Source organism: Schistocerca piceifrons, chromosome 2 (genome assembly GCF_021461385.2).
Source record: "Schistocerca piceifrons isolate TAMUIC-IGC-003096 chromosome 2, iqSchPice1.1, whole genome shotgun sequence".
Taxonomy (NCBI): domain Eukaryota; kingdom Metazoa; phylum Arthropoda; class Insecta; order Orthoptera; family Acrididae; genus Schistocerca; species Schistocerca piceifrons.
The window spans coordinates 434,972,485-434,983,246 of NC_060139.1; the positions used below are offsets into that span (position 1 = coordinate 434,972,485).

General features: G+C 37.7%; 1 protein-coding gene across 2 annotated transcripts in view; it reads right to left on the minus strand.

Moving 5' to 3' along the window:
• Positions 1-10,373, minus strand: part of LOC124777161 (dynein regulatory complex subunit 6-like) — a 41,854-nt gene extending 31,481 nt beyond the window's left edge. For both annotated transcript variants that reach the window (XM_047252466.1, XM_047252467.1), the window contains exon 1: positions 9,832-10,373. The gene's annotated coding sequence lies outside the window, so the exon portion shown is untranslated. The remainder of the gene's footprint in view (positions 1-9,831) is intronic.
• Positions 10,374-10,762: the final 389 nt, after the last annotated feature.

A 10,762-nucleotide genomic window follows, 5' to 3' on the forward strand; every position in this document is an offset into this window, starting at 1 on the left:
TTCAGAGAGCACTCCCTGGTATTTTTCCAGAAATTCATCACTACAATTTTGTCTCGACTCCATTCTGACTTTATATGACTATTCTGCAATTCACACTTAATTGCCTGGCAGAGGGCTCATAAAACCACTTTTAAAGTATTTCTCTCCTGTTCCAATCTCAAACAGCACATGGTAAAATTAAACACCTAAATATTTCCGTGCAACCTTTAATTTTTCTTATTACAATGGTCATTTCTTAGTATGTATGAGAGAGTTATCAAAATATTTTTGCATTCTGAAGAGAAAATTGGTGACTGAAATTTTGTGAAAAGATCTCACTGCAACAAAAAATACTTTTGTTTTTTGATGTAGGCCTGAAACTACCAGTAGAGGTATGTGACCATTGTTATTAATATAACTGACTGGATTTTAGAAAAGCCAGTTAGTTGCAAACAAACAGATGCTAGTTGTTTTTTGGTGCATTTATTCCAAATGACATGTTTCAGGCTCTGCCCATCATCAGATTTCCTCGTGTGAACAATATAACAAATAATTAATTACACTTTTCTTTATAAAACACCAAATGATAACAAGAAAGTGCAAAATTTAACTAAATGTCACAACCAATACATAACATTTCACAGCAAAAATAACTTAACAGCTTGTTTCTTACTCGTACATTCATGAACCAAAAGGTGTTACATCTAATTTAAACTTGGAGACTGGGAATGTCGGTCTTGCAAAGGACTATGAAAAACTGTTACTTCATTGCACTCTAACTTTCTAGGTAAACCATGCGGTGCAAGAGGGCACCATACTACTGCATGCGGCTGTGCAAATGACAATATGTTTACTAAAAATATAAACAATAACCAATAACAACCAAATGTACATTTGTGCGCCTGCACATAGGCACATCAAAACACATCACAGCTTTTTTTTTTTTTTTTAAGAAAGATAATATATAAAAAATTATTTGTTACATTGTTTACACCAGGAAATCTGATGATTGGCAGAGCCCAAAACCATGTCTTTTGGAGTAAATGCACCAAAAAACAACTAGCACTTGTTTGTTTGCAACTACTCAGCTTTTCTAAAATGCAATCAATTATGCCTTTGTTTTACTGATTGCAATGCTAACTTGCATACCATAAGCGTGAAACTCTCACCCCAATTTTGTGATAATACAAAACAAGCTGCACGAGATTTCTTCACTGGGACATCAATGTTACAGTCTTTCCTTCTCATCCCGTCCGGTAATCTCCCGACCAGGGTTTTGGATGACTTTTCTGAACTCTGTCCCTTTTCCTAAACCTCTCCAGTTCTTTTCCTTTACCCCTCTTCCTTACTCTTCAAAACTTCTGCTGGAAGAAGGCGCCACTGGCCCTGAAAGCTTGCATACTTAAAACCTTTTTTATATGTGTGTTCTCCTGCTACTGCTTGGTGAGTAGACTTTTTATCTTCCCAATTACTTTACAGGAAAACTGTCATTCACACTATTAAAACCCAGCCCCACCTTATTACACCTGTAAGAGACAACTATGGGTCACATCGTTAAACCACCTGCCGTGAAAATCTCCATCTACAACCCTGCCATTGCAGAAATTACGTATGACTTGTAAAACTCTTTAAATCCTAAAACCATTTCTGAAATTCATCAATTGCACTTAAAATCCTTGTCACATGACATGTCTAAATTTTCTTATCATCATCATAATCTTGTGAGTAATCTACAACTGGCACCACTTCTTGCTTCCCATTTTCCACTTCTTCCAATTGTGCTGGTCTCCTCCTTGTAGTCCTTCGGCATCAATGACATCCCAGACTTCAAGACTCCAGCTCCACACTTTTTTCTTTCTGCTGAGGTCAACTGCCACACTGTTTGGTAATACGCAATCGACCATCCTTTCTAGACTTTCAAACGCAATTGACCATCCTTTCTAGACTTCCAAATCATTTTAGGAGTTTCATCTCTACGGTGTCTATTATTGATTTACTGACACCCACAGCCTCTCTTATGATGAATTTGGTACACAGTCCAGCTAGAGATGCCACAACTTCACCTCCAGAGTCAATGTTTAGTACAAGCAACTTGTTTCTCTGAATGTTGTTTATTACAGACATTTCTGCTCTGTACATAGCGATGTTTTCAACAGCTGAATGATATCATCTGTTCGGTACTTTTTGTTATTCCACAGGACAGAGTTCAATTTTTGTATGGCCCTCCTGCCCAGACCTATTTCATTATTTACGTCATCTTCACTTTTCCTGTTTGATGACATCATAACCCTCAGGTACTTAAATGACTTACACCCCCTGATCTTATTAGCTTCACCATCCAGATGTTCTACGGTACTGTCGTCAACTTTCTGATCTTTGGTTTCTGTCATGCTTATTATAGTGCCCCATCTTTCATATTCCTCTTTTAACTTCCGAAGCATGTTCTCAGCATCAATCTGGTCTCCTGCAATGATGACCTGGTCATCATTGAAGTGAAGTGTGTACAAGATTTCATCACCCACAGTGACTCCTACTGCCTCCACATTTGTTTCTCCATGCCTTAAATGCATCCTCCACATAGATTTTAAATAGTGTATCATGAAACTCGAATGACGCTGAATTTCTCACTTTGACAGCACTTACACAGTTTGTATAGTACTGTTTAACTGCTTTGATGTAAATAGTTGACAGACCACTATTCATCATGCTTGTCTACAGATTGTTTTGTGGCACTATATCATATGCCTTCTGCAAATCCATGAAGACTTAGTGGATCTGCCTCCCTCTGGGAAGTAATTTCTTGGGGGCAATGGATTTCTTCTTTATTAGATTCTGTAATGTGAATACTCCATTAATATATGAGTGCCCTGGTCTAAAACCATTCTGTTATTCAGATATATAGCCTCCACCTCTATTCTTTTTTTCATGATTCTCCCATATACATGTCCACATTTTACATGTTTTAAAAAGAAAGGGACTAGCGAAAGTAAAACTGTGAGGCTGAGTTGAGTCATGCTTGCACAGCTCTGTTTGGTTTTCATGGACAAGTGCTCTACCAAGGTCCCAGGTTCGAGTCCAGCTTTAATCTGACAGGATATTTCAATTCAGTGTACATTCCCCTGCACAGTGGAAATTCATTCTGGAAATAGTTTAGATTACCCTCATGCAAATGATTCAAGAGTATATCCTTTCTTTGTAGAGGTGGTGATTACAGCATTATAGATTTATGAAACAATAAGGCCCACAGCTCTGGTAGTGCTCTGCTAGAAGTAATTAAAACTGGCACATAACTTAGCTACCATAGTCCCGAAATTTTATTAAAAAAAAAAATGTTTCATACAAAGTATATTGCAGAATCCTTAGGAGAAGTCTGATATGATTGTATTGATACAATGTCGGCTGGAGACTGAATTCAACCAGTCTTATTTTTAATGTGTAAGTCTACGTCTTTGAGAAACTTTTGTGTGGCAGAAAATTTTACTCCAGAATGAGATTTTCACTCTGCAGAGGAGTATGTGCTGATATGAAACTTCCTGGCAGATTAAAACTGTGTGCTGGACCGAGACTAACTCGGAACCTTTGCCTTTCGCGGGCAAGTGCTCTCCCAACTGAGCTATCCAAGCACAACTCACGACCCATCCTCACAGCTTCAATTCTGCTAGTACCTCGTCTCCTATGCTTCCAAACTTAACAGAAAGTCCCAAGTTCGAATCTTGGTCCGGCACACAGTTTAAATCGGCCAGGAAGTTTCGAAAATTTTACTGTTTGTTTACTTTAGTTTTTGTATGTTTCGTAATTTACATTCACAGTAACTCACTATGATGTGGTTAGTGTCAGCAGGTTCAAAAATAAGATACATTTCCTCTGTGGAAACACGGCTACAAGCTGGCCATTTACATAAATGGATTTTTTTTTTTTGAAACAACTTAAGCTACATCCAAATTTAATACCTTTAACTCAACAGCACACACGTTATGTACTTACAAGTTCACCTACGGAGCAGAAGGATTTAAAAAAAAAAGAAAAGAAAACCTTATTTGTGTGCTAGCACCTTTAATTCACAAGGGCTGGATAGTTTTGTTCCTTTTGTGCAAGAGTATGATTAAATTGTGGAAAAGGGGGGGGGGCTATTTTTGTTAGTTCAGTTGTATTTATCTGTAAGTGGCAATCAAAAAGTTTCTGTTTAAAAGTGTTGAGTGATGCTGCAGCATATATACCACATAGCTTGACTCCAGTGCAGGTATATAAGCAGTATCATGTAGGCAATGGATCAGTGTATCATTCTTGTCTTTCCGATGTGCGTGCAGTAAATGCAGAAACATGAACCATTTTAAACATTTTGTGGCTGTGAACTCAGCAGCCATGTATGCAATTATATAAAATGTAACAGCCAGCCAATCAGTTGCACACAATTAAAAAAAATAATAAAATAAATAAAAGTAAAAATACATTAACCAGGTTTCAATAGTCTATGTCCATCAGATTTAGCCTTAGAAAGTGGTTAAACTGTGCGTTTCCTTTTAATTGTGTGCAATCGGTTTGCCGACTTTTACATTTTATATAACATGAACTATGGCGACATTATTAGCAAATATGTCCAAACCAGACCAATGTACCATTATTCTTTTCTTAGCTGCCAAAGGACAAACACAGGACACATCCATGACAGAATGAAAAACTTTATGAGGCAGCATGTCTGTCAAATGGTGCGATAAGTTCTGTGCTGGTCACAAGTAAACACAACTTGCTTTCTGATCTGGTGGCCAGCCTCATCCATTGTGGGCAACAACAAGCACTCTGTCAATGGTGCAATTGAGCGGACCAGCGCATAACCATTTGTGCACTCCAAAAGGCTCTCCGTATTGGCTTTGGTAGTCTGCAACACATTATCCAGCAGGAGTTAGGCCACCATAAGATCTGCAGGCAATGGATACCCTGGGCAGCACATAAAGCCGAATGGCTGACTGCCTGAAGCATCTGATGCATTTCAATACTGAGGGCAAAAAGTTTCTAGAGTGTATTGTCGCACGAGACTAAAGCTGGTGCCACCACTGGGAAATGGCTTGCAAGTGCTGATGATGCAGTGGTGTCATCCATTGTCCCCTCATTCCAAGAGGTTCAAGAGGCAGCCATCTGTTCAAAAGGTGATGTTCAGTCTGTTCTTTGATTACCAGGGCTTATTCATTTCAAGGAACGTGGTGTCTACATCACCGGGGAATGGTGCTGCGCGACACTGGAAAAATCTAGTAAGACAGAATTAGGCCAACTCAAGTGGGAGATGCTTGACCATCTGACCTATAGTCTTTCTCTCTTCCCATGTGATTATTATGCCTGCAGCCCTTTGAAAAAGCATTGACAATTCCTGTTGGACGAGGATGTGCAGCAGGCAGTTATGGACTTGTTCACGCAGCAGGGCACAGTGTTTCATGAAACGGGTACCTTGAACATGATGCGTCAATGGCAGGACTGCCCTGATGTTACACAAAAACAGGATTTATACAGATAAAAACGTCTCTACTCAGTACCCAAAGGAAAAAAATTACTCTAACATCAAGATACACAATTCCCTACAAGCTTGCGTCATATTTGGTGGTGGTCCCCTGTAGAAATTTTCAAAAGGCTAAAACATTATCTTTTACAAAAGTCCTAAGGCAAAAAGGAATTTCCAGTATCATTTAACACTTCACAGATAAGAAGGAATGATATGGGATATGTTGCCGGTAATAGTTCGTAAGTTATGAGGTATCAGTAATGACCTACACACTGCACCTTAAAATATGTGAGTACCATTACTGTAATACGAGAGCACTTGTACATATGATGACGTAATGAACCGCTCGCTGCCAATATAGTATTGCATATCACAACATCCGTATTGTGGTGTGATAAGTTAGTGTACAATTCAGTAAAAGTTTGTAATTGTTATTAACATAATGCACGCATTCTATATCTGAGTAACACACACTCAACATGGATCCACAGAACATGAAGTTTTTTTAAAAAAAGTAGATAAATGATCATGCAGCATCAGACTAAAATATCAACATCAAGTGTTTTTTTTTTTCTTTTTTGCACTGAACTGCTGTACCAGTTTCTGCTTCTGAAAATAATCTCAATTCACATTTATCATCCACATTTAAGAGTGAGCCCATTTCAAGAAAGAAAAGCTCCTCATTCTACTTTTTAAAATCAGTTTTTTCAGTAAAGTTTATATATAATCAATTACTAGAGATATGTGGGGAGAAATTTAAGGGATGGTGCTAATAGTGACAGCTGTAACTAAACTGGGAGATTCCAAAAAATGGGTGAAAGTAAGAGCTACGGATGCGAGTTAATGTAAATGGCATCAATTACACTTGTGCTCATGCAAGTACATGTACTCATGCAACTGCGAGGAAAAAAGAACTGGTTGCTTCATCACAGGTTTGCTTAGGCAACAATAGAGAATACAAAAACTGCAAACTGCACTGGAGACACTACAAGAAAGATGTTTTACATCACAGAAACATATCACCACAAATTCTGAGAGCCCACATTCCGCTAGAAGCCAAGAAAAACTTATTTCCTTACACATAGATCTCTCATAACAGCCATAATAGCAAAAATCACAAGAAATTTGGGTCTGTACAGAGAAATGCTAACATTCATTCTTTTCAGAACCCATCTCCTAACAATGGAATGTTCATCAATGGAATGTTCAAAATGGCTCTAAGCACTATGGGACTTAACATCTGAGGTCATCAGTCCCCCTAGACCTAGAACTAGTTAAACCTAACTAACCTAAGGACATCACACACATCCATGCCTGAGACAGGACTCGCACCTGTGAACGTAGCAGCAGCACAGTTAGGAATAGGGGTGGCAGAAGAGGCGGGGGGATGACTTTGGTACACCATATACCCTTAGTCACATACCACAGAGTAACTTGCTGAGTACAGGTGTAGAGAAAAGATAGGAAAATGGTAAGGTAAAACATGGTGCCCAGTAGGTGTTGCATGCAATGGAATGTTGATTAAGGTAACAGAATCGGTCTACAGAAACACAAAGTAAGTTTTTTTTTCCAGAGAGAGAGAGAATAAACTGGAAGAGGACAAGCATGAGTCAGGAAACACCATGACTATTTCAGGGGAATCGCATGGGCTTGACAGAGTAATAGGAACAACAGAAAAACCAAACCTGAATGGCCTGAAAGGTATTAGAAACTTATTCCTTCTAAATGCGAGTGCAGCATCTTTACTACGGAGCCAACATGCTTACTTACAAAAGATGAGAGTACATGAAGTGTAGTTAACTTTCACCTGAGTGAGATGGATGTTATTCTTGCATGTTATACAGTGGAATTGTGTCCAGAAGTTATCAATCTCATACAAAAAAAAGTAACACTAAATTCCCAAGTACTGTTGCCTCCAGTAACAGATTCCTTGTGTACTTTTCCATTTAACATACAGGAAATTTTGTGCTCACATCTTTGTGCATTTCTAACTCTTGCAATTGATGAAAGTACATTTTATTCTTTATATATGAATCCCAACTTTATCTTCAACGTGGATAGCTGAAGTTTGGTAGATAGTTTGGTTCTTCAGCTTTTATTCTTACAGTTGAATTCAAAACATTCTGGTAACGATTCAATTACTACAAGGGAATGGAAGAAAAGGAAATGATGTTTACAATATTTTTTTTTTTACAATTTTTTCTTCAGTACAATAATTACGAGACCATTTCTTATATTATCTCTAAAATTCTGTATTTCTTGATAGACAAACATGTGCTCAAAAACATGTATCTTCAAAAGCCAACATAATGGCAATGAGACCATGTTTCTGAATCTGTTTTATGTAACACGTGTTAAAAAAATTATCGATCCATCAGTGAAAAATAAAAGTAAAAAACACTGGTAATATCTCAAAGTATTGCCACAGGATGCCTCTAGCACTTTGTTGGCACTGAAGAAAAGCATGAAAGTTATGATACGTCTTGATAAAAGTGCACTTAATGGTGCTGGCAGCTTTAATCTTGTGTGCTGCAATTGGTAACTGTTTGGACAGTGAATGATGGGAGGTGAAAGCAACAAATAATGAGTGGGATGATTAAGCTACATGGTGAAACCAGTGATAAAATAGTATTTGATAAATGTCTTCAGCATGTGTGTACAACTGCCAGTGTTCCCCCAGTCACATTTGTCAGCAATGCCATTTCACAACTGAACGACAACATCAGAATACGAAACAATATCCCAAGAAATCCTGTCATATTCTGAAAAACATACAATAAACAAAACACACATGAAAACAAGTAACCTTTAACCCATTATAGCCAGATCAATTATCAACTCTTACTATTCATGCCAAAAACTAAAGCTATCAATTAGTATTTTCTACCAAAACAAGCCAATAGATTCAGTTATTCTCTCTGGCTACTCTATACTATCAACCATGAGAAACAAACTGCCATTAGCAGCACGCAGAGGAAGAACTGCATACACCATAAGTGCACTTCAACCTTCACAAACAGCAAAAATCACATGTTACACAATGATTAAATTTCACATTAAGCCAAGAATAAATCAAAATTAACATGTTCCCTGTTTCAGGCGAGTTCTATCAAAGTTTTCAACAATAAAGAGGCAAACAGACTCCTGATTTCGAACATGGTTATTCTTCAATATTCTATGGAGAATGTTCAGTCTGCAGAGACACCATCGGATGATATGACACTGTTACTTTATCACAAGGTCTTATACAGTTATAAATAAAGAATGAAGTATCACAAACAGAACAAAATGAATTTTTAATGCAGTCCACTTGAACTTTTTTAGTTATTTGTTGTTATTTCTGAGTTAGAGATACACTACACATTTAAATGCTTAGGATAAAAACAACAGTCCAAATGATGAGAGCTAATGTAACATGATAGTGGCAAGCGCATAGAGATGTAGTAAAAATGCAGATCACACAGCTTAAAGAGTGTTCACATTATTTAACTATAAAGATAATTACTTTCAGTACCAATCACAAGTAATAACACAGTGAACCACTGCAATAGGAGAAAAGCACATCAGATGAACAGATGCAGTACACCCTGCTCTTCAGCTCAATATATTAGGTTTCATACTTTAAATGTAACTGTAGCCTCACATATTGTTTCACATTACATTACCATAAAATCACAACAGTGAAGTAGGGAGAGCTACAGCAGCACAACAAATCTGAATAAACTAGCCAACATTTGAAATTAGAAAAACAAATATTCAATGGTGCCATTTGGGAACAAAGCATACACATTTTGATATGAACATCTGACAGCATTAAATCATAGCTATAACTTCTTACAAATGTGGTAAATGCAGAATTACGCGAACTTTCTACACAGCTTGAAAAAAATTTAAATAGTTACGTTTGAAAATAGAGCTTACACGACTGTCATGTACATCACAGCCTGAAACAAATTTCTCTCGAAAATTACGACAAGGCCATGTTTTAAGACCGTAAATCTGACAAGACAATATCTGTGATATTTGTGGATTTGTTGCTTGTGATATCCAGAGTCACACACTATAACAAAATTTGGTTCGAATTTTTCTCATAATTGAAGTAACCTGCTCATTCATTCGTACGCACAATGCGGATGCCTACTTTTCTTTGTGCATGCAGACTACTTAGATTCAACACACTGTCGTTAGTTCTTAACACTAAGCCTTCCTGTCAACTATCGGGGGGACAAATATTTCCGGAAAGTGTCATTTGGTTAACCATGTCATGTCTACTGGTTAAGGGACATGGGGGCGTAACCATTGTCCGTTAATAATTATCGCTCTTTTAGTATATAGTAGCAATTTATACAATGATAACTTACATTTAATAAGATAAATTGACGATGCGGTTGTCTAAACGCAGAAACTTCGAGTACTGTACTATAGGGTCCTCATGACTCATATCCCGAAGCTTCGGTTGCGCCCCCTCTCTTTCCCCACCACATGTGCAGTACCAGCCCTCCTTAGGTTGCTTACAGCACGATACTCAGAAACGTCAGAATTCTTCCTCCCCCTCCCCTGCCAGCACGACCAACACTACAAATTAACGATTATGACAACTAGTCACTCACTAAATGTGAAAATTCAAATAATGTAGTTGATTTGACGAGCTTGTACGACAATACGAAGACATAAAACAATTGTTCCCATGTCAATTTTGTGCATTGTATAAACTTTATTATTGGATTCTCATAATCTACTGCGAAGTACCATCCCCTTACTGTATAACAATACACATTACACAACCAATACTTTTAAAGTTCGCCTGTTTTAGAAAATGACAACAACCAAAATGTAATGTTGACGACAGCCCTGGATATTGCACAAGTTTCGCCCATACACACCCACAGAACCAAAGGGGTGTATAAACTACATAGAGTGGCTATCTGTGAGGTAACAGCGCTCCCAGCGGCAGCAAAAAGCAAAGCCGGCCGCCAATTTTTGAAACGTCTACACGTCAGTATATTTACATTTGGTGTATAGTACTGGCGTTAGAAAATCACTGTTTTCCAGTTGTAATTTGTTTTAAAAGTCTTATTGACCGCTCGCGAATCATGCCCTGTGTATGTGCAGTGTACAATTGCGCTAGTAGAAGTGATAAAACAACTGGAATATCATATTTCAGGTATCTAAATGCGTGTTGTACTTAGCGTCTTGTGCATCATTTTCGTGTTTAATCAGTATACAAAATGTAAATAAGCTACTGTATACACGTCTCTTGATTTTTAGATTTCCTCTGAAAAAGAAAGAGCT